The 27,878-nt window shown below is 38.1% G+C and overlaps 1 long non-coding RNA gene across 2 annotated transcripts in view; it reads right to left on the minus strand.

Annotated features, from left to right (window-relative positions):
• Positions 1–590: 590 nt before the first annotated feature.
• The window catches only part of LOC132656924 (uncharacterized), a 32,953-nt gene continuing 5,665 nt past the window's right edge, over positions 591–27,878 (minus strand). Inside the window, exons 2-4 of one of the 2 annotated variants that reach the window (XR_009594744.1) lie at positions 4,827–4,894; positions 4,358–4,428; positions 591–3,914 (exon numbers count right to left, since the gene is read on the minus strand). This is a non-coding gene — a long non-coding RNA (uncharacterized LOC132656924). Of the gene's footprint in view, positions 4,429–4,826; positions 4,895–27,878 lie in introns of both variants that reach the window. The other variant, XR_009594743.1, reaches the window with a different exon arrangement.

The following is a 27,878-nucleotide window of genomic DNA, read 5'->3' on the forward strand; positions in this document are numbered from 1 at the left end:
GAGATGTGAAAACAAATGTGGAGGAAACTATACAACAACAAATGTTGTATAGTGGCTAGATTTTTAAATATGCTTCAGCCAATTAAGATTTAGATAATGAAAAAATTGTATAGGCTAGAAATAATTAAAAACTAACATTTGCTTTACAGATCAATAATATCAATCAACACCTTGTGTGTTTATCCCAAGGCAAGTTACTAATGTGGAAATTAGGTCAATCCATAAAACAACATGAGATTATTTGATTGCTAATATTCCTTTTTACAGATGTGGAAAAGGATGACAGCTGCAAGATTAAGTCATCCTAGCTAATACAGAACAAAAGTATATCTCTTGTACAAAGCTCTGTATCTCTATAATTCCGAGGCTTGTCTTGGATATCTTTGCTAATCCTTCTGCTTCTAAGGCATTTCTGCTAGGCAAACCATTAGTCACAGTATTTGGATTTTGAGACATTCTAACACTAGGATGTGGACCCAGAAAGTATTGTGTATTTTAGAGAAGATAATACACTACAGTGTTAGATATGTGAGAGGAGATAAACCATACCCAGCTTTCTGTATAAACAAAATAAAGCAGACGAAGGTGAGTGTAGCAATCAGAAAGGTTTAATCACATAATGTTCTGTGTTGAAATATAAAGTTAATAGCTTCACACAAAAGCAACTATTAAATAATATTCTTACTGAACAGATCTTTCAAAAGACAGGCTGCATTTCGCAATCTGTATTTCATAAAACAAAGGCTGAGTTTAAGCAAAGCACAATTTTAGATTTCTCTCAATGGAGTTATACTTTAAACTTCAACTATGTTCTTGTTTTCAGGACTATTTATTATATTTTTATTTCTTAAAATTAAGACTTTCCACTTCTCCTTTATTATCCACCCTTCTTCCTTCTATCCTCAGTCCTTTCGTGGGTCTTCTCCTTCTCCTCTCCTTTGGACCTTGGGCATTTAAAAGACTAACTTCCTTTGTTAAAGAACAGGTGGAAACACTTAACAAAGGCTCTTCGTTAATTCATTACCACCAGCTGGCTGTTACCTATAGCAGTCAGGAGTCCCCTGATGTGCCCGAGGAAGATACCTCAACAGCATTTGACTTCACCCAGCTAGCCAGAGAGTCTCGCCCCCATAAATATTTTAAATGGCTGAGGAGCTATCAGTGACGGGAATATTATGATGCCAAGCCCAGGGGCACACCTGAAAGCTGTGATCGCAGCCAGCGACGGGAGTATTGTGAGTCCACATCTTAGAGGCAATTCACATAGCCTAAGACAGGCTGGTCACCTCACAATAGCTGTGACCACAGCCGATGACAGGATTATTGTGAATCCAAGTGCGGAGCCAACTCACATAGCCTAGGACAGGCGGATCACCTCAGATTACGGTGCTGGGCTTGGATGCTCCTCATATAGCCTAAGACAGATACTTCACCCATTTTTCTTTATTACAAAAAAGGGGGAGATGCCAGAGACCAAGAATCCCAGGCACGTAGTCATGACGGAGGCTGCAATTAGCTTTGACCACCTGGATATATTGCTTCCTGAGACCGGGAACCACTCCCCACCTGATCCCCCCACCTGATTCCACTACCTGATCCCCCCACCTGATTCCCCCACCTGACCGGTTTTAACAGTTAATGTTAAAACATTAATGAATCACGAGATAGCCTCCCACCCTTCTCCCTCCAATTTTTTACTTCCTTATTCTTTGAGCTTAAAAGTAAAGCTTTGCCCCATAATAAACCGGACTTTGACAAGGAAAAAAAAAAATAAGACAATATATTTTATGGTATTTTTCCTCCTCCCCCAACTTCTCTAAGATCTCCCTCTCCTTCCTACCTACCAAATTTCCTGTGTATTTTCCGTCTCTAAAAAAAAATAATAATAAGGCACCATAAAACAGAATAAATGTGAGAATACTGTAGTTTAGTACGACACCACAACTAACAGAATCAAAATGGTGACATGACATAATTTTTTTTTTCAGAAACTTGGTAAGAACTTGGGAAAAATACAAAGCTTTTAGCTTCCCTTTCATATCATACTTCAAGGAACTAAAAAAAACAAAAACAAAAACAGTAAAACCTAAAATAGAGAACAAAACTTACTTAAGAAGAAAAGGTGTCCATCAATCAAACCTAATATCTAATAATACTAGAAATGAACTAAGTCTTCAATATTAAAGTAATAGCTAAAAGGACTCTACACCTAAATAATATAGTGTAGTCATTAAACATTTGTCTTTTTTTTTAGCTGTGGCATAATTAAAAAGTAAATATAATAGTATAATCATGAATAACTAAATGATGAATGTATGATATGGAATACTCACAGGCTAGTAAACTAACTCATCTGTTCTTTCACCCATTTTTTCTTTTTTTTTTAAACTGTAGCAAGCATACTCAAAATTTAGGAAATCTACATACTATATAAGTGAATAACAAGAAAGCAAAGCAAATAAATTATTTTATACACACACATATTTGTCAATATAGCATTGTCAACAAAACCACAAACATTCCTACAAATGTTAGACACAAATCAATATACTACTCATAAATATATAGAAAATGCCATTTAAACACTCGTACATTTATCTTTTCTTTTATTTAAATATTAATGTCACTAATTTCTCTCCTAGACACTCATTTTCCTAAATCTGCTATAACCATAGAGGACAAAAATGATTAAGTTTAGTTTTGTCATGGAAGATTTTGTTTTCTCCATCTATGTTGATATATAGTATAATAGTCTGGGCTGGCATCTGTGGTCTCTTAAAGTCTGCATGACCAGGCCCTTCTGGCTTTCATAGTTTCTGTTAAGAAATCTGGTGTGATTCTGATAAGTCTACCTTTATATGTTATTTGGCCTTTTTCCCTTGCTTCTTTTAATCTTTTCTTTGTTCTGTAGATTTAGTATTTTGATTATTATGTGAAGTGAGGAGTTTTTTTTCTGGTCTAGTCTATTTGGTGTTCTGTAAGCCTCTTGCCTCTTGTATGTTTGTGAACACATCTTTCTTTAAGTTGGGAAATTCTTCTTCTGATTTTATTGAAAATATTTTGTGGACCTTGGAACCTGGAATCTCCTTTTTCTTCTATTCCTTTTATTCTTAGATTTCATCTTTTCATGGCATCCTTGATTTCTCGGATGTTTTGTGTTCGGAAATTTTTCTGATTTTACTTTTTCTTTGAGAGATGTATCAATTTCTGCGAGTGTATTTTCAGTGCCTGAGATTCTCTCTTCCATCTCTTGTGTGCTGTTGGTAATGCTAACCTTTGTGGTTCCTGATCTTTTCTCTAAGTTCTCTAGCTCCAGGGTTTTTCTCTGTTTGTGTTTTTTTAATTGATTCTAATTCCTCTCACCATAACCTTCATCTGTTTGAATGTGGATTCCCATCTTTCCATGATCGCCTCTATTTTTTTGTTTGTTTGTTTGTTTCCTCTCTATAGTCCACTAATTGTGCCTCTACTTGTGCCTCACTTTTTTTGACTGTATTTGCCCGTGTTTATTTGAGAGCTTTGTTCATTTCCTCCCTATATGCCTCTGCTCGTGCCACTACCTGCTCCTCTATTTATTTGTTTGGCTGTATTTACCTGAATTTCTTTGAGAGCTTTTTTCATTTCCTCTTTATGTGCATCTAATATCTGGATAATCCTAGAATAGATCATTTTCCTGTGTTTCCAATGAATTATCATGTCCACTAATTTTTGGGGTTGCTGGTGAAGTCATGATGTCCTGATCTTCATTGGATGTGTTCTTATGCCTACCTCTAGCCATCTGCTTATCCATAACATTCCGTAATTGTGCCTGGAATCTGTACTTCAGACTGGGTCCATCTATCTCTGGTGTCTGTAGTATTCTTCAGGAAGATGAGAGAGGTCCACTGGTTCAAGAGTGGATGTTGGTGTTTCAGCTGTAATTAAGGGAGGAAGATTGCAGGTGCACAAGTGTAGACGAGCATGTACAGTCCTGTGCATGGAAGTGTGCCTTTAAGGACAGGGTGCTAGAGCATGTAGGTACCTGGACTGTGATGCATAAGTGCAGGAGGGGGGTGTGGTGGTGGCACTATTCCTGGGAGCAAGGCTTATGCACAGGTGCCCTGAATATATCAGTGGCCCAGAGGCCTGTTGTACTGTCCTCCTGGTTTTCAGATCTGTCTGGGCTCCAGCAATTGTTTGCTTGGACTCCTCAGAACAGGGGCTTCAATGTTGAGAGCACTGTCCCAAGGATCCCTATGTTGCCCACAGTGTGGGTGTCGGTGGGAGGGACCTGATGTCTTGTTGCTCACTTGAAGGTGCACTCACTCACCACCAGGCCTAATCAGAAAGCACAGGGTTCCCCATATTCTCTACTCACAGATTTGGGCCTGCAGGGCCAAATGAGAGTGTAGGAGATCCACCAGCTCAGTGGTGTCCACTGTTTGTCATCTGTGCAGGGAAACACTTGGATTAGCCACTTCTTCTGTCTCAGTTACTGAGCATGGATGCTCCTGGTAGGGCTAGCCACCACCTCACAGCCACTGCAGACCTGGGAGGATGTACAGCTACCAGCCGGGAAGCTCTGGGAAGCCTGTACATCTGCTTCCTGCCACTGCCAGAGAAATGGGAGCCCCATCTCTGCTGTCTTAGTTACCAAGCACTGAGGATCCTGCCTGGGGTAATCACTGTGCTTGGGGCAAGGGGAAGTGCAGCAGGGTTGAATATTTGCCATTATCAGTCGACTGATACATCCACGGGTGACCTGGATCCAAACTGTCCCAGGTTGTCCCCTCTCGATCAGGAAGCCTCAGTGTTAATGTTCTGGCTTCAGCTGCCCCTCTACTTACCAATTTCAGAGTTTCGGATCATGTGCCTCTCAGTTAAGGTGCTCACTGGTCACTGCTATCTTGGACTCCTAGAGGACAAAAATGAACAAGACCTTGTCATTCACTTCTCTTTCTCCAGCAATGGAAAGTCACTTGTCTCTGTGCCATCCATAGCCACAGACAGTCATGGTTAATCTTTATTGTCAACTTAACCACATTTGGAATCACTTACAAAAAACACCTCTTAATCTGTCTGTGATAATATTTCCAGGAAGGTAATGAAGATGAGAGAAAATGGTGTAACTAAACAAAGGTTAAAAGCTAGGAAACATTTGAAAATCCAAAAGGTGTCTGAAAACAAAGTAATCTTAGCTCTGTATGTTCTTAATTCAGCCCAATTTACACACTTTGATTCCTCAGGACAGGACAGCTGTGATTTTTATAATTCCAGTTTGGTTTGTTTCTTCTATTTTTGCTTTATTTTTCTTAGTTTCTACAGGTTTTTTTATAACTTGAAAAGAGTGGAATAAATTTGCACAAATATATGCCAGTTTGTATGAAAAGCTAGAATAAGAGCACTGGGTAACAAGTTAAAATTGTCAGTTATGTCTATATGTCTTTAACTCTTTTCTGATGTTGATTTACTTTCTTTTACATGACTATTGAGTTTCACTTAAAACTGGAATGAGATGTACCAGCAGAATGTAAAGTCAAAGACATTCCAAGCTTAAGAATAGTTGAGAGGGTGCTACAGCTGGAATACAAGGTGAATAAATTGTAATAAATAAATTAATTAATTAATTTAAAAATAAAAACATAAACAAATCAAAAAAATGTCTTTCCAGGCCAGTGGGGATGGGGGAGAATAGTTCAGTAAGTAAAGCAATGCAAGATGGAGAAATCTACATATAACTGCAGAACAAAGATTCCTCAAAGAGCTTATAATAAGCCCCAAGATGATGGCCACTGTATAAGGAAGGACATTAATCTTCTGACCTGGGGAAAGTAAACTCTACTAACAATCTGAACCAATTTGGCAGTAGAATCTTCCAGAGCTTCTCTCTGTACATGCCAACTCGACAATTCATTTAATTTGACCTCATGAAATCCAAAGCATAGAAACCAGCCAAGTATCTAGACATTAGACATCTGACCTGTGGAATTATGAGATAATAAATTTGTAGGTGCTTCAAGCTATTAAATTTGTGGTGATTTGTTGTAGCGGTATAAAAAACTAATATACTAATGTAGGACCTTCATCACTAGTCCCACAACAGGGCCATTATATGGCTATAATCATATTGAGAACTGAACTAAGTTGAGACCAACTGCTAATCTACATGATTATTTTATGTTTTAAGTCAACAAAATTCTGGGTGATTTGTCAAGCACCAATAAATAACTCACTTAAAAAGATATGTAGTGAATGCCAATATTATAACTCCAAAACATTTGGAAATAGAGAAGCCTATGGGCTTCCTCTGAACAAGTGGTCTAGGTCCTCTCCATACAAGGTCTTGGTTGGAGTATCTCTTCAAGAACTCCCAGGCCGAGGTTTTTGTTTTGTTTTGTTTTGTTTTTTGTTTGTTTGTTTTTTTGGCTCTGTTGTTCTCCTTGTGGAGTTCCTGTCCCCTCCAGGTCTTTCTATTTCTTCTCTTCTTCCAAAAGGTTTCCTGAACTCTGCCCAAAGTTTGGCTATGAGTCTCAGTATCTCCTTCCATACCCTGATGGGTAGTCTTTCAGAGGTCCCCTGTGGAAGGCTCCTTTCCTGTGGCTTGTCTTCTACTACTTCTGATGTCTATCCTGTTTACTCTTCTGAATGAGGATTAAGCATCTTACATAGGGTCACTGTCAAAGTGGGTTCCCTAGTAATGAGTACAGGGGCTGTCTCTGACATGAACTCAGTGACTGGCTCTTTGATCAGCTCTCCATGAGGGGCGAGGGGTGAGGGGTGCAGCCTTGCCAGGCCAAAGAGGAAGATGATACAGCCAGCCCTGATGAGACCTGATAGTCTGGGGTGAGATAAAAGGGGAAGAGGTCCTCCCATCAGAGGACTATGGAAAGAGCATAGGGGAAAAAGAGGAAGGGTGCAAGGGACTGGGATCAGATGAGGGGGGGCTGCATCGGGCATGCAAAGTGAATAAATGTAGTAGATAGATAGATAGATAGATAGATAGATAGATAGATAGATAGATAGATAGATAGAGATAGAGAGATAGAGAGATAGAGAGATAGAAAATGCCCTAAAGTAGAAATAAAAAAATCAAAATTAAAATATTAGTACAGGAATGTTTATTTTAAATAATTTCCAAATGTCACCACTCACAAATTTAATGTCAAAATCTTTACTGTTCAAATATTAGTGGTTAGTTAGAGAGTAAAATTAAAGAAAATAATTTAACAGCATTAAAATAGATACAATCTAAAAAAATCTAAAACAAATAGAATTGGCTGTAGAGTGGAGTGATGAGTGGAAACTTAAAAAAGCAGAAAAGAGATCTGGACATAGCAAGGTATGCTTGAAATTCCAGCACTCAAGAGAGGCAGAGTCAGGAAAATCAAGAGTTCTGAGAAAGATGATCAACCCTCATTCAGAAAGGCAAACAGGATGGATATCAGAAGAGGGAGAAAATGGGAAACAGGACAGAAGCCTACCATAGAGGGCCTTTGAAAGACTCTACCCAGCAAGGTATCAAAGCAGATGCTGAGACTCATAGTCAAACTTTAGGCAGAGTGCAGGGAATCTTATGAAAGAAGGGTGAGATAGAAAGACCTGGAGGGGACAGGAGCTCCACAAGAAGAGCAACAGAACCAAAACATCTGGGCACTGGGGTCTTTTCTGAGACTGATACTCCAACCAAGTACAATGCATGGAGATAACCTTGCACAGATGTAGCACATGGTAGCTTAGTGTCCAAGGGGGTTCCCTAGTAAAGGGAAAAGGGACTGTCTTTGGCATGAACTCAGTGGCTGGATCTTTGATCACCTCCCCCTGACCTTACCAGGCCACAGAAGAAGACAATGCAGCCAGTCCTGATGAGACCTGATATACTAGGGTCAGAGGGAAGGGGAGGAGGACCTCCCCTATCAGTAGACTTGGGGAGGGTCATGGGAGGAGATGAGGGAGTGAGGGTGGGATTGGGAGAGGATGAGGGAGGGAGCTACAGCAGGGATACAAATTGAATAAACTGTAATTAATAAAAAAATAATTAATTAACAAAAAAGGGTTCTGGGAAGCCAGGAGCAGTGTTGCACGCCTTTCATCCCAGTACTCAGTGAAGCAGACACGGGATTCTCAGTGAGTTCCAGGCCAGCCTGGTTTACAAAGCGAGTCCTGGACAGCCAAGGCTACAGAAAGAAACCCTGTCTCAACAAAACAAAAACAAAACAAAACAAAAGAAAAAAAGATTTCTGAGACCATTATTAGCTACATAATTAATTTTTGTTTAAAAAATAAACAAAAAAAAACCACAACAAAAAACCCAAAAGAATAACAACAACAAAGAACAAAAACAATTAAACCACCTAATACAGAAAGCTGTTAGGAGAAATAATGTTCTCATGTTCTGGTGATACAGGCACAACTGTATGAAACTCCAGAAGAGAACCTTGAGATATCTGGAAAACAAATGTCTGTAGGCAAAGGTAAAATGAAGCTTTAGCATACACGGCTAATAGGACCTAAGAATGAACAGTCCAAGAAAAGCTGTATTCAGGGAGGATCTAAGGTGATGCTTCTTTGCAACATGATTATAGACTTTGAAATATACGTGTATTATTTTCGGAAAACTTATTCCAAGAAAAGAAAATCACAGCACTTTTATAGTAAACAAAGATAAGTTCAAAATGTAAGACCTATTGATTACCTAAGTAATGGCATAACTAAACTATGTAAACGCATTTATGTATGATTGACTTCTGAATATGCAACTTTCAAATATAACTAATCTTGCTGAAAGCATCAGGAGGAAGGCCACACTCAAGCTACCTCTCTTCTCCTCTAAGCAGACCCAGAACCCCTAGCTGATCTTCCCCAGATGTAAGTCATAAAATCCTCATTCCAGAACCATCCTCCCCAGATCTGGAGGAAAGAAATGTTCTCATCACTGAAGTTTAAAAGAATCTCAACAACTAGGTTTTGTTAAGTATCCTTCTTCCCTGTTTATCACCATTTTGTCCTTCAATTATACTGCTGCACACTGGAAACAAAAACAAAGAACAAAAAACACACACACAATTCCTCTGCTTCTTTGTAAGGAACTCAAACACGAACCATTCAAAGAAGAACAAAGCAGTACCACTTTTATATATATATATATATATCTGTCATATATATATATATGAATAAATACAAATATATAAAGTATTTATTTCATCATTGAATAATTATTGTTTTCCTTTAGATTAGTACTTTCAATATTTTCTATTATAAATATATGTAAGATAGATTTTTGTTTTATTTTTCAAGACAGGTTTCTCTGTGTCTAGCCTTGGTTGTCCTGGAACTCAATTTACAGACTAAGCTGACCTTGAACTCACAGAGATCTTACTGCCTCCGCCTCCCAAGTGCTGGCATTAAAAGCATGAGCCAAGGTGCCTGGCGATAGATTTTTTTTTTTTAATTCAACATGAAAATTAAATTAAAAGTTTCATTCCTCCTCAAAGAGTAACCAAAATTTACTACGTGCTATAGAGAGCAAACAAAACCAAGACAAAACCTTCATCTGGCCTGAAGTTCAAAAAATAATTTTCAGCAAAAGTCGTTTCTTGTGAATTAGAAGAGATTCATGGAACAGACTGATGAATGGACGTATTGACTTCGTAGGGATGTCGTGGGAAGTAAGCAAACAAACAAAGGCAGTCGGGCAAAGCGTTTGGTCAGTGCTTAATCGCAGAAGTACTGAACAGTGAACAGTGGGAATCCATGCGAGTCACAGAGTAAGTTCTCAAGCTTCACCCACATTAATTTTTGGCTCATGTTTGTCACATCAGCTCTCATCATCACTATTTCCCACTCTTCGGTACTTTACAATTTTTTAAAAAAAAATAACAGTTAATTTTATTATTCAAAAACTGAGAATGCATTTATTTACTTTAATAGTACCTTATCCAAACACTCTACCCAAAATTATAGTAAAAGCACAGATGATTTTACATAATTAAGCTTCAGTAATTTAAATTTCTACTTCATATAAACATTACTTAACACAAGGTATGTGCTTGTTACTTTATTGCTTCAAATTAACATTTTGAACACTTTTAATTTTGGAGTTGTGTAAACGAAACATTTTAAAGGTGTTTTTGGCAGGTGTTTTGGCCAGTCTCATTGAATCTATTCATTAACACAAGAAGGCATTTTCCACAGCTACAGGCCAAACCAAAGGTAAATCTTACTGGGTAAACATTCCTGTTTACTTCTCAAAAAAATTATAAGATTTGTGATTTGAATATCTCATTTTGCACAGTACTTTTGTATGTCAAATCTTTAATAAGTAACATATAGGATCTAAGAATGATGGCCTCTGATATGCTAAGGGTACTATAACAATGTAAAGTCATAAAATAAATTATTATTTATGTACCTGTTTTAGTCTGCATTATCATCATTTTAATATGAAATATAATTTTCTTCTAGAAAATTAATATGAACATACTTCATATTTAGTAATTATTTTAGGGTGTAAAATAAAAAATTGCAAAGTGGTTGTGTGCTGCAAAACTCTACCTTATTGAGAGCAAGCCTTTTTGTTCCTGACTACTCTGGAGATCAACTGACTGAACACATCCTACTTACATTACTGAGGACAGACAGATGCCTTACTTAAAAGAAAACAAAGTGAATAACATGCATAAACACTCTCACACAAATATCCATAATAGTGACTGACAATATACCTGAGCAATGAGTCCAACTAAATTAACATATGAAAATTAACCATTGTCTCCTCTTTAACTGCAGTCAACTTCAATACAACTCAAAAATTGGATTGGGAATATTTCACCGTTTTAGGGAAAAAAAAGTTGAATGAGGCAGATCACCACTGCACAGAAAGTTCAGATATAAATCCATAGTTCAATCAACTCAGGCAAGTCCCATGCACGGAGTGGTACTGACCTACCTCAATCTGCAAATCTAAACTGCTGCCCACGACTAGGCAACTACTATCAGTTTGTCTTCAGCTCCGTTAAAGCACAGGTGCTGGCATCATGTCATCTATATCTTCCATTGTTATTTCTTTCTTCTGTTATATTTTCCTCTTCATTTTCATTTTTTTGAGTATATCCTCAAGTCCAGGATAGAAAATTATCCTTACTAGTTATACCTCAGTAAGAAGCTTTTGCATTGCTTTTACAATCATTAGCTTTGATAAGAAAATTGATATCTGATATCTCATTGTGAAGGAACACAACATTAAGCCAGTAGGGCGAAAAAAAGTAACTGAATCAAACTTTCTTTCTTTGCTTTTTTTTCCTTTCCTTCTCTTTTCTTTTTTTTTAAACAATTTAACATTGCAGTTACTCATCTGTCTATTCTTCCCTGTTTCTCTCCCCATCTTGCCTCCTAGCCAGATCCACCCTCTTTCTGTTTCGCCTTAGAAAATAAACAAGCATTTAAGGATGACAGTATAAAATAAAATACAAAAAGAAACAGATAGGAACAGTACAAAACAAACAAACAGAAGGAAAATAAGCCAAGAAAAGGCACGAGAAATAGATACAGATGAAGAGACCCACTCATTCACACACTCAGAAATTAAACAAGAACACAAAACCAGAACCATAGTATATACACAAAGGAACTGTAAGAGTGAAAAATGAAGAAAAAAGTAACTAAACGATGATATGACATTACGAGACAGGGATCCCAATGATGTCTTGATTTTATTTATTGTTGGCCATTTTTCTTGTTAAAGTTGCTGTAGTCTATTTCTGTGATGAAGCACCATGACAAAAAGAAGTTGAGGAGAAAAGGGTTTACTTGGCTTATATGTCCACATCATAGTACATCATTGAAGGGAGTCAGGACAGAGAAGGAACCTGTGGCAGGAGCTGATGCAGAGGCCATGGAAGAATGCTGCTCACTGGCTTGATCATTATAGCTTTCTCAGCCTGCTTTCTTTTTTTATCATTATTATTTTTTATTTGATATATCTTTTTTAATTAATTTATTTTATTAATTACAGTTTATTCACTTAGAATCCCAGCTGTAGCCCCTTCCCCCAGCCTCTCCCAATCTCACTCTCCCTCTCTCTTCTTCTACTATGCCCCTCTACCAGTCCAATGATAGGAGAGGTCCTCTTCCCCTTCCATCTGACCATAGTCTATGAGGTCTCATCAGAACTTCAGCCTGCTTTCTTATGTAACCCAATACGACCAACAAAGGGCTGGCACAACACTCAATGTGCTGACTCCTTTTCTATCAATCACTAATTAAGAAAATGTCTTCTAGCCAGATCTTATGAGGCATTAACTCAATTGAGGTTCCTTCCTTTCATATAACTCTAGTTTATGTCAAGTTGACTATATCTAGCCAACAAAATTAACCCTTTGTCAAATTAACACAAAAATACATCATTGTTAAGCTATAATCTTCCCTTTATTGTTCAAGATCATTCTTTTTATTAATTTTTTATTTAACTTTTATTAATTATACTTTATTCATTTTGTATCCCCCCACAAGCCCCTCACTCCTCCCCTCCCAATCCCACCCTCCCTCCCCTTTCTGCATGTGTGCCCCTCCCCAAGTCCACTGATAGAGGAGGTCCTCCTCTCCTTCTTTCTGATCTTAGTCTATCAGTTCTCATCAGAAGTGGCTGCATTGTCATCTTCTGTGGCCTGGTAAGGCTGCTCCCCCCTCAGGGGGAGGTGATCAAAGAGCAGGCCAATCAGATTATGTCAGAGGCAGTCCCTCTTCCCATTACTATGTAACCCATTTGGACATTCTTAATATCAACATTACAATATAAACATTCCAAATTTTAAAAGTCTGGTGTCTTTACAATGCAAACACTTAAGAATTTAGTCTCTCTTAAAATTCAAAGTCTTTTAAAATTCAAAAACTCTCAGTTGTGGCTACTGTAAAATAAAAGGCAAATACTTTCTCACTTCAAGAGGAGGAACCAGGACACAATAATAACAATCAGAATAAAGCAAAACCAAATTCCAACAGAATAAATAACTCAATGCTCAATGTCTAGGATTAACTCATGATCTTCTGGGTTCCTCCAAAGAGCTTAGGTCACTTTTCTGGCTCTGCATTCTGCTTGTCTTCTAGACTCCTGCTGCCTCCACTCCTCCAGTGCGGCTGTTCTTGGTGATCATCCCTTGAGAATGACAATTCCAAAATGCTGGGGTCTTCTGCATTTTGTAGTTTGGCTACACTTTCACCAATAGCCATTCCTGGGCTCTCTCCAGGAACTCCAAGACTCATGGAGCAAGCCTCAGCAGCTCTCCATGATTTCATCACACCTTCAAAACCAGTACCACCTGGATGACTCTTACTACCAGGTTCTGCTATTATGACAAGGAACAACCCTGGCCACCTCTGCAACATAGTTTATATGTTCTGACTTTCAGGAAATGCTTCCCAGAAGAGTTCACCTCAATGATGCTGGTCTCTTCTTAATCATAGCTTATTTCTAGCCATAGATGACTATTTTCCATTATGCCAACGGAGCGGAGGTTTTGCTTTAGTGGTTCTGGTCATTCTGACATGGTAGTGCCTGCTTGTATTCTCAGCGCTCCAGAGGCTTCCAGAGAAGTATTATGAGTTTGAGGTCAGCCTGGTTCACCTCATATTGAGACTTTGTCTCTAAAAATCTATAGAAATAAAACCTTTTGAAATCATATGGAATAAAACTTCAAATAAATTTCAGAAGATATAATTATATAAAGTCACCAAGGATTCAAATAGAAGATTTATAGTGTTAGAATCCTATAAAACATTTGTTATATTGTTAATTAATATATTTGTAAATCAATAATAAAACAATTATATATATATATATGGAGTATCATGTAATGTTTCAATACATATATAGTCTAATGTTAAATAAGTTTAAGCATATTTCTGTTTATTGTTTCTTTTCTTATGGTTAAGCATCTAGAATCCTTTCTTCAGCCTCTTTTGAAATATGTAGTACATTCCTGTTTCACTTACTGTGCCTATACAATGGCACATCAGACCTTTTGTTTTTTGCAACAGTAACCTGATAAACCTTTCTTTGTCTTCCTGTCTATTTTCCAGACTCTGATACTCACCATTCTACTTTCAGTTTCTATGATATACTGTTTTAGGTTGCACAAATGGTTGAGATTCCTTGATGCTGTGTAACAGTTTCTTCCAAGATGGAAATACTCCATTCTGCAGTGAAGCTCCTTCAGTGGGAATGTAAACAGCTCAAAATAGCCTCAGGAAGTCCCTGAACCTGACCAGATTCACTAAGCTCCACCCTCCCAGGTAAACAAGTCAAACTGCAAAGAAAACTTTGAGACTAGACCAACTACCTGAAGAAACATGTTGTCACACCTCTGCCCAACCAAGGTTCCTAAAAGAAGTTCCTAAAAGATACAGTAACTCTGAAAGGACAGCCCCCAACATGTGGAGTTGCTTGCAGGCTATGTAGTGTGCTCTAGGTTCCCAACTTTTGTGAGCTGTCACCCCTGTTGGTTTGGGATCTGATGATGCAGCTTTTTTTGAGTCTTTTCTGCGCCTGTAAATAACTCCTCGCCCAAATTCCTATAAGTAATCCCAGTAAAACTCATTGGTTCACCAAACTGTGTTCTAGTGGTTATCTGTACTTGGGGTCTGTCATGGGCCCCCTATCTGGATGAGTATGAAATGGCAGCCTTTCATTCTCTCAGTGGCCACATCTGCGTTGACAATGCTTTTGGGGCTCTCTGTGACCTTCACCATAGTCCAAATGTAGTAACCAGGATAACTGATGTTTGTGCAAACTAAATCCAAAAACTAAAGCAACTAAGAGAAAGTTTAAATCAGAAATAATTATCTCGTGGTGTCTGAAATATGCTAAGCCCTGAAAAGAAAACAAAAACAAAAACAAAAAAACAGTTGTTCCTTTAACTACCTCAAACATTGATGGAATTATGGTTTTGTCTTTAAAAAAAAAAAATTGTAGCCCTGAGCTTCAGTGCCCAAGAAACTTGGATGCATGTGCTTCCTCATGGTTGCTGCATAATAAAAGAACTTATAGACCCTTAATTGGCTTAATTAGTGTGATTCTAAATAATTGTCTTGCATAGATCATTTCAAGTAGAGGTGTGTGTTGTGTCTCCTTAGGAAACGTCTTGTCATACAATACAAGGTATTTGTCTTTCTGTGACTGGCTTAATTCTAATGATTTTGATTTCATCAATGTTTTTGCAAGCAACAGGATAGTTTTCTTTCACTTTGTGGCTTAATAGTATTCCACAGAGTGTATATAACACATTTTCTTTATTGTTTTCATCAGTGATAAATACTTGTCTCCATTTTAATCCATTTAAATACTCCTATAGCAAACAAGAGTGCAGACATTCTCTTAATATATTTATTTTGTTTCCTTCGATTAGATATCCTATAGTAGATTTGCTGGATCATTGCTAGTTCTTGTAACTATCTGAACAATATTCATTAAGAGAGGAATCTTAAATTGAATTTAAAATGTGGTCTTATAATAATTTTTCCCTTAGTTTAATTCCCAATTACTTAAAAATGTATCATTGCACTGAATATTGTATGAATGTCCTTCGTCATTCCATATATATCAAGTGGACTTGAAAGGAATTAAAGTAATGGGTGGCAATATATTTAGCTTAAACTTCTAAATTAGTGAATCAAAACAATTGTACATTAGTACAACTATTTTGTATAAATTTTTAATAATTAATTTATTTACTTTTGCTGACAAGGGTCTTCTTTAAATTTTTTCCTAAATTTATTCTTAAACTAACTACACAAAATCACAGAAATTATATGTATTTGTGAAGAATTGTGTTGTTTGTGTATGAATGCACAGTGTGATACTTAAGTCAGGTTAAACATATCTACATTCTGAAGCATTGGTGAAAATCTGGCAAAGCACTGTTATCCTTTTGGTGAAAACTGACAAAGCACTGTTGTGTGAACTTTTATTGGGAGACAAAAAATATCTGAAGGGTCTTTGGCCAGCATAGTTCTGACAGGCCTTACGCTTATGCCTGTTTCCCTCTGCTTTACTAAAAACCATTAGATTATGTTCCTAAAGCTACCCACCAAGGTCTATTCCCTTATTTAGCTACTTCCTCCTTCTGAGGCTGACTACAAAAGTCCAGCTATCAAAGTACTGGAGTCCAGCAATCAAAACCCTCCTTTAGCTCACTTAATTAACATGCTTAATTAAAATTAAGCACCTCAATCTCTCATGGAGTTTCTCCTTTTTACCTTTATAAAGTGCTATTTTCCTGTGTGCCACATTTGCCTCCTCTCTATCCTGAGGTAGTCCTTTGTCCCCCTGGGACAAATATCCCTGCTCCCTATACCTATTTCCTCTATCTCCTATCTTTATCTTTTGTTCCTTACCCTCTGTCGCTCTGGGGCAAATGAATCTCCTTTGTGCTGAGAACTCGGTCTTGGGGGTCCTAATATATTGGAGGAGATACCAATATATTAGAATGTCTTTTTCTCTAAACAGAAAATCAATAAACAATGAAAGGAATAGCCAGGATATGGTGATGCATGCTTTTCATCCCAACACTCAAGAGGCAGAGACAGGTGGATCTTCGAGTTTGAGGCCATCCTGGTCTAATGAGCAAGTTCTTGGACAGCCAGGGCTATGCAGAGAAAACCTGTCTCAAAACAACAAAACAGAAAGAAAGATAGAAAGAAAGAAAGAAAGAAAGAAAGAAAGAAAGAAAGAAAGAAAGAAGGAAGGAAGGAAGGAAGGAAGGAAGGAAGGAAGGAAGGAAGGAAAGAAGAAAGGGAAAGATAAAAAGAAAGATGATTCCATTCAAGTCTTGGTGAACCAAAGAATTAAATTAGTGTTACTTTCAGGCTTACGGACAACTTCAGTAGCTATAACATTTAAGAAAAAATGTCTTTCTGCCAGCAACTGTTAAGTATCTATACATGTTCATGAAGGAGTAGGAAACTGTAAGCTCCTCTCTATTAATAACTTCTAATTTTCTATCAGATGGGAAGGGGCAGGACTCAGAACTCTTGACCAATTCATGACAGAATATTGATGGGCCCCATCTGTGTTTTGTCTACTTTATCTAATCACAATTACTATGAGTTCAAAGAACAATAGCTGTAGCATGTCTAGAAGACAGCATTCCAAAACAAAGATTTTTTTTCTTTTACTTTCTTCTTCTAGCTTTTTAAAAATGTTGCCAACACTCATTCTAGTGAGTAACAAATAATGGATGAGAACTCAGATTCTGAAGAACAAAATCATATAAAAGGATGTTCAATAAATATTGCTAAAAGTTTAAAAATAATATGAATGGTAATATTCAAGTTTTTACAAATACATCTAAATACTGTAGGTAAAAAAGTAGAAGGAATTATAGTAAGTTACTAAAAACACTGTCAATATTAATATTTTTTTTTTCATTTTGTTGGGAAGTAGAGTTTCATCAGTGGGTACAAATTATCTTTGGGAGAACAGTAAAAAGAATAAAATAGTATGCTTTCAACTAATAGTTATTTTTAAAAAAGTCTTTAGGATGACTTAGTATAGGATATTTGTGGGATAGAAATGTAGCTGGAAAAATGTAATTGGATGATTCCTTCTCACTATGTTAGCTCATCTGATAAAGCCTCAAGTTGCATATAAGATGGTTTTGTGAATTGAGGCAATATGAAAGGCAATGTGGAAACTGGGTAAGATAAAGTAATAGAGAAGAAGTAGAAGTGAGTGGAAACTTTCAAATTCATATTATAAGCTTTCCCAAGAAATCCCTGACAATGAGTGTTTCTTCCCATCTAATCTTTAACTTGAGAAAGATTGTCCCCATGTCTGAAGTCCTTGTCAACATTGGTAATGACAACAGTTTAGCTATTTCTAGGAAAACTTGAAAAAAAAATCAGTAGAAATAATTGAAAAATTTACATTTAAAGAGACATTGTAGAATTAAGCAATAATTTTATTTCTGTGTATGGATAAACACTGTAATTTCAACATTTCTGTCACCCACCAACTAACATGATACATCCCAAACTCCCAAGGTGATGTCATTACAACAGTATTTTCAGTGGTGACTGAGTCAAAAGTATACTAGTGTCAGGTCTCAGAAACCTTCTCCGCCCTTCCTCCCATAATGAGAAGACACCTTGTATACTCCAGCAAAAAGTGCTTTACCGGACACTGGGGTTAACTGTTGCCTTGATATTGGATTTCACAGACTCAAGAACTGTGAGAAATAAATGTTTCTTGTTTATAAAATACAGAGCACACAGTATTCTTTACAATAGCAGAATGGATTAAGACAGAGGCCAACAACTTATTTTAGCTCAAAATTTAATTCAGTCATTAAAAGTATTTTTGAAGTTAGATTTTTAAGTCCACATAATTCAAAATATAATTCAGAAAATACATGTCAATATGATTCTAAATATACTATGATTTTATAATTGTCTTAGAATATTATTATTGTTTATTTTTAAATGTCCACAATTATACTGCGCTTGATAAATTTAATTTGTGGAGGCATATTCAATTCTCTGTAATTGATATATAAACTGATAATTTAATAATCGAGCAGTAGAATTGTCATGTCATTTGAAGACTTTTTTATATCCTAGGTTTTAAATATTATATATTATATTAATAATATTATATTATACATGAGGTTACACATGAACAATAAAATAATCTATTTCTCAGTCAAAATGAAAATGTAATTTTGACAACTACCAAGAACTCTGAGTTTGACAGGATCCAAAAATATAAATTTTTTTCAAAATAATTATGTTTTATAATAGATGTAAATATAGAAACAAGAAGTTAGTGGAGATAATAAAAATCATTATGAAAGAGATGAGCTTGTCTGGAAGATACAGGACAAAATGGAATGAACAGGAATAAGTCATATGCAATTTCTGTTGAACGATTAAACTGTCCCCTTTCTATGATTTTAACAGTCCAAAAAAGCATATATCCAACATTTATCCAAAATGGAAACCATGCTTAATTGATGAAGACTTAACCTGGGCATTTGTTTTGCCTTGACAAGATTGCCATCTAGTGACGTAGGAGTGCAAATACAGAATATGGTATTTTAAAACTAGTAAAATGATTAATGACAGGAACAAATCAAGCGGAATTTAAATGGGGTGGGGTGGAGTGGGGGTTGAAGGGCAAAGTCATCCACTTAAAGAAAAAGTCAACAAAGTGGATGAATACATTAACATGGCTGAAAAAGTCAGGAAGATGGAAAATTCAGGAAGGAAAAAGAATTTTCAGAGGGAAAACATATAGAAATGTTTTAAGTGAAATGATCAATCCTCACTTAGAAAGACAAATGGGATGGACATGGGAAGTAGGAGGAAACAATTAACAGGACAGAAGCATTCCACAGAGGGCCTCTGAAAGACTCTACCTAGCAGTGTATCAAAGCAGATGCAGAGACTCATAACCAAACCTTGGGCAAAGTGCAGGGAATCATGTGAAAGAAGGGGGAGTTAGTATGACCTGGAGAGGACAGGAGCACCACAAGGACAAAATATATCAGGGCATGGGGGCCCTCTATGAGATTGTTTCTCCAACCAAGGACCGTGTAAGGATATAACCTAGAACTCCTGCTGAGATGTAGCCTATGGTAGCTCAGTAACCAAGTGGGTTTTCCTAGTAAGGGGAACAGGAACTATTTCTGACATGAACTCAACGACTGGCTCCCCCCACTCCTCGAGGGAGGAACAGTCTTGCTAGGCTACAGAGGAGGACATGGCAGCCAGTCCTGAAGATACCTGATAAGCTAGGGTCAGATGGAAGGGGAGGAGGACCTCCCCTAGCAGTGGATTGGAAAAGGGCAGGGAGGAGATGAGGGAGGAAAGGAGGGTGGGATTGGGAGGGAATGAGGAAAGGGGCTACGATGGGATACAAAGTAAATAACCTGTGATTAATATTAAAAAATAAAAATTAATAAAAAACACTCAAACAAATAAAAACAACATTGGAAAGTATTACTGATAGACTCAACAAAGAGTAAGAACAATACTAAGGATGGAGACCAAGGTTATGAAACACACTATTTAAATATCAATATTGACAGGCTGGAGAGATGGCTCAGAGGTTAAGAGCAATGACTACTCTTCCAGAGGTTCTGAGTTCGATTCCCAACAACCACATGGTGGCTCACAACCATCTATAATGAGATCTGGTGCCCTTTTCTGATGTGCAGGTATACATGCAGACAGAACATTGTATACATAATAAAGAAATAAAAATCTTTAATAATAAAAAAATAAAAATATTGAGGGATGAGATGGCCATAAAATCCAGGAACCTTAACATATGGTCAAGACACTAAACCTAAAAATCTACAGGACAGAAAAACTAAATGCACAAAGAAACTGTTAAGTGAATTATCATAGAAAATCACCCACATCTAAAGTAAGAAATAAATATCCGGGTATGAGGCCCTTACAAGTAAGTGTGAACATTTTCATTAGGTTTCTTATTAGTGTGATAAAGTACCCTGACAAAAACAGCTTAATGGGTTCTGGAGGGATGTCTTAGCAGTTAAGAGAATTTACTACTCTTGTAGATGACAGGAGTTAGTTTCCAACTCTCACACTGGGTGACTCACAACTGACTGTAGCTCCAGTTCCAAATATTCAAACTCAATCTTCTGGCCCCCAAAAGTGCCAGCATGCACATGGTGCAAATACAGACATGCAGGCACACATATTTGGGCATGAATAAGAATTTAAAAAAATAATAAATAAAAATTTAATTTAATAAGGACATTGGCTCATTCTAAAGTTAAAAACACATCATGGTGGGAAAGTCGAGGCAGCAGGATCTCGGGTGAACTGTTTACATTGCATCCACAATAAAGTAGAGTTCAAGGAGTATTTGTGATCAGCTCAACTTTTCCTTTTTAAACTGTTCAGGCAAGACAATACGGATGTCTGTCAGGGCCCATCAACAGTTGCCTCTAGATGTATAACCAGACTCAAGGCAAAGCAGGCTCCTAGAGAGGAGAAAGAGTGTAGTCCACGAGATGTGCTACAGTACATAAGCGCTTAATGAGTTTGCCAGTTTACTCCAGCAGAAGTCTAGGGATATGAATGTGAAAATGAATTTTAAGAGTATGGGATGATGGTGGAAGGAACATGAAACTGGATCAGGCTGAGTTTCTTGGTATGGATCCTCTGAGTGGAGATTCTATATGGAAGCCTGCATATGATTTTATTTAATCAATCAATCAATCAATTACAATTTATTCACTTTGTATCTCTGCTTCAGCACCCTGCCTTATTTCCTCCCAGTCTCACCACCCTCTCTTTTCTCGCCCTATGCCCTTTATCTAGTCCTTGATTGGAGAGGACCTCCTCCTCTTCTATCTGACCCTAGCCTATCAGGTCTCATCAAACTGGTTGCATCATTTTCCTCTGTGGCTTGGCAAGCTGCACCCCTCCCCCCAGGGGGAGGTGATCAAGGAGCTGGCCACTGAGTGCACCCCTTACTAGGGTACCCACTTGGAAACTGAGCAGTCTATGGGCTTCCTCTGAACAGGGGGTCTAGGTCCTCTCCATGCAAGGTCCTTGGAGTATCAGTCTCTGCAGACACCCCTGGGCCCAGGTATTTTGGCTGTGTTCTCCTTGTGGAGTTCCTGTCCCCCCCGCATGTCTTTCTATCTCCCTCTTCTTCCGTAAGGTTTCTGGCTTTCTGCCCAAAGTTTGGCTATGAGTCTCAGTATCTCCTTTGATATTCTGTTGGGCAGTCTTTCAGAGGTCCTCTGTGGAAGGCTCCTGTCCTTTTACTTGTCACAATGGAATATTACTCAGCAATTAAAAACAAAGAAATCTTGAAATTTGCAGGCAAATGGTGGAAACTAGAAAAGATCATCCTGAGTAAGGTATCCTAGAAGCAGAAAGACACATATGATATATACTCACTTATAAGTGGATGTTAGACATATAATATAGGATGAACTTACTAAAATCTATAGTTCTAAAGAAGCCAAACAACAAGGAGGACCCTAGGGAAGATGCTCAGTCCTTATTCAGAAGGGAAACAGGATAGACATCGGAAGTAGAAGACATAGGTTTTATTTTAAAGGTATTAAAACTTGTTTAAATGGTTGGCTGGATGAGGTGTTGTCAAAAGATTCCCCACTGTGTATGAGTTGGAGATACCAGATATCTCCTGGCTTTGCAGTGGTAGAAGAATGTTAAGGTTTTGGGGATTCGCAATGCTAGAGTGGGTACACTGTGTAAAACCTAACCTCCACAATGTGAAGGCTCGATTGAGAGGCCCTTTACTAATTCAATAAGACACAAAATAGTTAGAGGGTAACCAGCATATCTGAAGAGCTTTGCTACTGCCCCTTTCCTTGTACCAGACCATAGTGTTGGAGATGCGGCTGCTCTGCTGAATAAATTAATTCAGTGAGTTTAATTGGGCCCAATGTAGCAAGGGCCTGGTGCCAGCACTGAATCACCAAAGGCAAGGTGATCATAATTATCATAATGACAGCATATACACAATTTTATAATGGCCCAACCCACAATGATAGCACAAGCAAAGTGAATTTTAAGTTGACATGACTCATATGATCCTTTTGGAATTGGCTAATCAATCAGGATGTTCTTGAGCATGAACTAGATAAAAAGCTCACTGAATTTTTGTTTAATCAGTATTAAGTGGAAAAATTATCAAATAAATGTAAGAAAGGCCACATGAATGATGGCAAAAAGGAATCTCAGCCTGTGAATCAATTTCCAGATATGAGCATGTTTGGACACCTAGAACCTCTTGAATGAAGAGATAACCTAGTTCCCCAGAGGAAGAAACTTGACAAAATATCTTAAACTCTTTATGTTATCTTTTCCCCAGTCCTTCTACAGAGGAACCGAAGGCCCTTAACAAGGGAACATGTGCAGTGGGGAAAAGAAAACAATCAAACTTTCTTGGGTCTTTGGATATTGGTTCTGAATTAATGCTGATTCTGGAAGATCCTAAGAACATGGTTACCCTTAAAATAAAGTAAAGGCATATGGAGGTCAGATGGTTAATGATTAATGGAATTTTGGCTGAAATCCAACTCACAGTAGATACAATGGGTCTCTGAACTCATCCTGTGGTTATTTCCTCAGTCCCAGAATATGAAATTGGGATAAATATTCTTAGAAGTTGGCAGAATCCTCACATTGCTTCCATGACCCATGAAGTGAGGGCTATAATAGTGGGACAGGCAAAGTAGACGCCTTTAGAATTGCCTCTCAAGGGAAAATAGTGAATCAAAAACAGTGTCACATCCCTGGAAAAATTATAGAAATTAGTGCCACTATCAAGGACTTGAAAGACAAAGGGGTGGTAGTTCACACATTTCCCTTTAACTTTCCTATCTGGCACATACAGAAGACAGGTGGATGGTAAAAAATTACCACTGCCTATTGAAAACTGTCAGAAGCTGTGACTCCAGCAGCCTGCTTTGATATTTAAATCTCGGCAGAGAGATGGCTTTTAGGAGGCCTTTCCTAATGGCAGAGAAGGACTTGCAAGTCCATCTCCTTTTGTTTGTGACAGCAGGTGGGTTAGCTTGTGAGGGTCACACCTCTTCCTCAGGCTCCTTGTGCAAATTAACCTATTGTTCTGAGGTGTTTTACTGGCTGAAAGTAACTCCTCACAATAAAAGAGGTCAGAGGGCTGGAGGCAGAGGAGGGGCAGAGACTTGAGACTTGCTGCTTGCTGCTTGCTGCAGCAGCCTGCCTTTTGCTGTGGCTGTCAAGTCTGGACCTTTAAAAAGTTTCCTGTGTGCTGTGTGTTTATTTTATTAATATTAATCCTCACTCCCGACTCAAGAACCGTTCGACTCTGCCCGGCTGGCTCCGGCAGATTGGCACCCGGACATGAGACTTGAGATACAGGGATTCAGTGAAGGACACCACAGTGTTTGGCTGGCGAACTCGCATTAAATAGAAAGGGCGCGGTGAGTAAATCCCAGAATAAAAATGGGACAAGGCATTAGCCTAGTGTTTTCTTTATGGAACTTAATTAAAGGTAGTCTGTACAAGCAGCAGGAAACTGAGAAAGCTAAACTTTCAGGCTCAGAGAGAAGGAGGTTAGAAAGATGGCAGGCTTCAAGAGAAAATGTTATTATACCATCAGCTTCTCAAGAGGAGTTGTATTTCCCTTCTGATGACAATAATTTCTTGCCAGAAGGAGACTTTGAGGAAGACTTGCAACCTAATGAGGTTGCAGAGTTGGAGGAAGAACCAGATCAGTACTATTCTGAGAGGTACCCTCCAATTCAGGCTATGCATGTTAAAAAGCATAAGCCTTGGCAAAAAGAAATTAAAAGACTGGAGTATGGCTTTTAGGAAATAAACAGAAAAATTGGAGCATTAACTACTAGGGAAAATGAGGCTCAATCTCCCACTCCAACTCCATCATTGGTGGAAGGCTTAGGCCCTCCTCCTGGGAATGCTACAGTTTCAATGGCCCAGAAGACAAGGGGACCTTTCTCTTCATCCACTGTACGAACATCTGTATCTGCTTTACAAGCTTCTTTACAAGAAGCCAGGCAGAATGGAGAAGATATATCTGAGTTTTATAGTTTTCCAGTTTTGGAGCAACCTAATGGACATGGTAGTATGGTGAGAGTCCATGCTCCTATACCTTTTAAACAGGTAAGAGAATTAAAATCTGCATGCTCCCAATATGGACCTACAGCGCCTTTCACCCTGGCTCTGCTGGAATCCATGTCTACTGAGGCTCTCTGCCCAGGGGACTAGAAACAGTTAGCAAGAGCATGCTGATCAGGAGGAGATAATTTATTCCAGAAGTCAGATTTTGCAGAGCATTGTCAAGCTACAGCTGAACTTAATCGAGCTCAGCAAATTCCTATAACTTATGACATGTTTGCTGGAGAAGGAATCTACAGGGAAATAAGACAGCAATTGGATTTTGATGTGGCCATTTATGTTCAGGTCAATACTGCTGCCCGGAGGGCCTGGAATAAGCTTCCAAAAGCAGGTAGACAGGTGGAGGATTTGTCTAAAATCTGTCAGGGACCTGATGAGTTATTTCAAGATTTTGTGGCAAGATTAATGCAAGCAGAAAACAGACTTATAAGTGATGAAAAGTCTGGATTGTTATTAGTGAAACAATTGGCTTATGAGAATGCTAACCGTACTTGCCAAGCAGCCTTGGGACCTGTTAGAAAAAAAGGAAAAAATAGGGAAAAAGCCAAGGACTGGGGTACTAAGTTACAGACAATAGTACTCATCCAAATAATTAGGTTAATAAGGGCTAAAATTCAAAGCTCTCTGGCTGCAAGCTCTTTGTCAGCTCTTTTTGGTAAGGGTCCGCCAATTTATTGAAATATCAACTAAAATAACCAACTGGGCTTTGTTTGTTACAGTGTAAATTGGCACAACTGATTCCAAACTTAAAAATTTCTTGTCTCTTTGTTTGATTTTCATTTAAAGGCTTTGAGTTACAAATATACTGATTTGAAACTATATATATCTGAACAAGTTGGTGAAGACACATGCCTTTTTTTTCCCAACACAAGGTAAAAAGAAACAGGCAGATCTCTGAGTTCTGGATCAAACTTATTTACATAATAAAAGCCAGGATGGCAACTCCAGCTGTAAGTTTAGCCACTTACAGAGTCTTTTTTTTTTTTTTCAATGCAGTTTATTCAGGAACATTGAACAATCCTCGGACCCTGGGGAAAGCCAGCCCACAGCTTAAATAGCCTCTGGGTAGCCAACCCAGGCGTGCCACGGGGGCAATGCAGATAGGTCCACATACATGGAAGCAAGCCAGATCCTCGGCCTTAGCCAAATGTGGAGTTGTTCATGACAGAGAGCACTCACCATCGGGAAGGTGGAAGGCGGAAACCAGCTCCATCTTTAAGGCATAGCATTCCGCAGCTCTCTACAGTTCCCCCTTTTTTGTTTTAGAAGCATCAGGCAAGAGTAGAGGTCTGATCTCTGATATTAGAAATAAATTGGGACTTTGTACAGATGCTGTTATGTCCTTACTGCTCTAAAGGTTGGATTACTTTTGTTTTGCAAACATTGCCAGCCTCAGCTCAAGTTGTAGAATTACGAGCTGTTGCTGCAGTCTTTAAACATTTGGCTTCTACCTCTTTCAACTTGTATACTGATAGCCATTATATAGCTAAAGCTTTACAAGTCCTAGAGATTGTAACATATGTTAATACAGCTAATAAACAAATACAAGTTCTATTTAGAGAGATTCAACAAAGTATTTGGAGCCGTGTGCAACCTTGTTACATAGGGCATATTAGAGCTCATTCAGGGCTTCCTGGACCTTTAACTTTAGAAAATGATTTAGCAGATCTAGCCACACGTTTGGTTGGATTAACTCAACAAAAATTGGCTCAAAATTCTCATGCGTTACATCATCAAAATAGCAAGAGCTTAAGAAAACAATTTAATATTACCAGAGAAGCTGCTAGATAAATTGTAAGATCATGTTCCTCTTGCCCTGAACATTTTAATGTACCTCACTATGGTGTCAATCCTAGAGGTTTGACTCCCAATCATTTGTGGCAAATGGACGTAACTCATGTCCCCAAATTTGGGAAACTAAAATATGTTCATGTAACAATTGACACTTTTTCAGGATTTATCATGGCAACTCCCTTAACAGGGGAAGCCACCAAACATGTTATAAGTCATTGCTTAAAGTATCTTGCTGCAATTGGTATACCTTCCATTAATATAAGTCATAAAATGGGGATTCCACATAATCTCCAGGGCCAAAATATTATAAAACGAGCCCATGGATTTCTTAAGAACCAATTGCAAAAAAAAAAAAAAAGGGGGGGAGTCATATCCTCAAATATTAATCATGCTCTCTTTATTTTAAAATTTTTAAATGTGGATACACAAGGCCGTTCTGCGGCGGATCGATTGTGGCATCCTAATACCAAAGATAATTTTGCCCAAGTAAAATGGAAAGATCCGATAACTGGATTACGGCAGGGTCCCGACCCTGTATTAATATGGGGAAGAGGGCATGTTTGTGTTTTTCCACAGGACGCAGAGGGAGCCAGGTGGATCCAGAGAGGCTGGTACGGTTTGCAGTTGTTCCCCAAAAAGAAGATGTTCCCGCTGCAGGCAACCGTAAACTCTGCCCTGACCTAGACTGAAAAGCTGCCTTAGACCTGAGCTCCTGACCCAGCTCTTGCTTCATTCTGCTCTTAGGAGAAGATGTCATGCAGAGAAACCTCTTATATAATAAACTGGACTTGACTGTTTTGTTAATAAGGACAAACCTCAACAAAATCAAAAGAGAACTAACTGTGAAACTTTAATCTGGCTCAGGTTTTCAGCAGAGCAAAACAGACTTGCTTCAGGAACTCTTGGGGGGCCCTATAACTGCCTATGTAAATTCTCCTTTAGTTTTGCTGTTTGGAGATGTTAAGCTTTTAAATGGTTCTGTTTGCTCGACAGTCTTTTACTATGGTTCCTCTAAGTGTTTCTCAGATTTGGTAATTTACACAGGGAGTCACCTGCTAGTCACTTTTGGAGTGTTACTTTGGACTTGGCTTGTGATAGGAGATGCACTCCTATCAGTGACAACTAAAATCTGCCTGAAGTCCTTTTGGTGTGTCAAAGCTGAGCTGCTCTGCACAAGATCATATCACAGTGTCCACCCTAGCAGAGGTTGGTAGTCAGAGATGGGTAAGTTTTCTCTGGGGTGTATGAAAATTCATGTACAAATATTGACCCCAAAATGGGGACATGAATAAAAAATATGCCTTTCGAGAGAAACAACCTAAGACAGGCACAATCTTCTGCTCCATAACTCTTAAGTTATGGTCAAAATTTTAAAAATATATAAAAGGTGGACATGTCGGGAGCCATGACTCCAGCGGCCGGCT

The sequence above is a fragment of the Meriones unguiculatus genome, chromosome 10, assembly GCF_030254825.1.
Source record: "Meriones unguiculatus strain TT.TT164.6M chromosome 10, Bangor_MerUng_6.1, whole genome shotgun sequence".
Classification (NCBI taxonomy): domain Eukaryota; kingdom Metazoa; phylum Chordata; class Mammalia; order Rodentia; family Muridae; genus Meriones; species Meriones unguiculatus.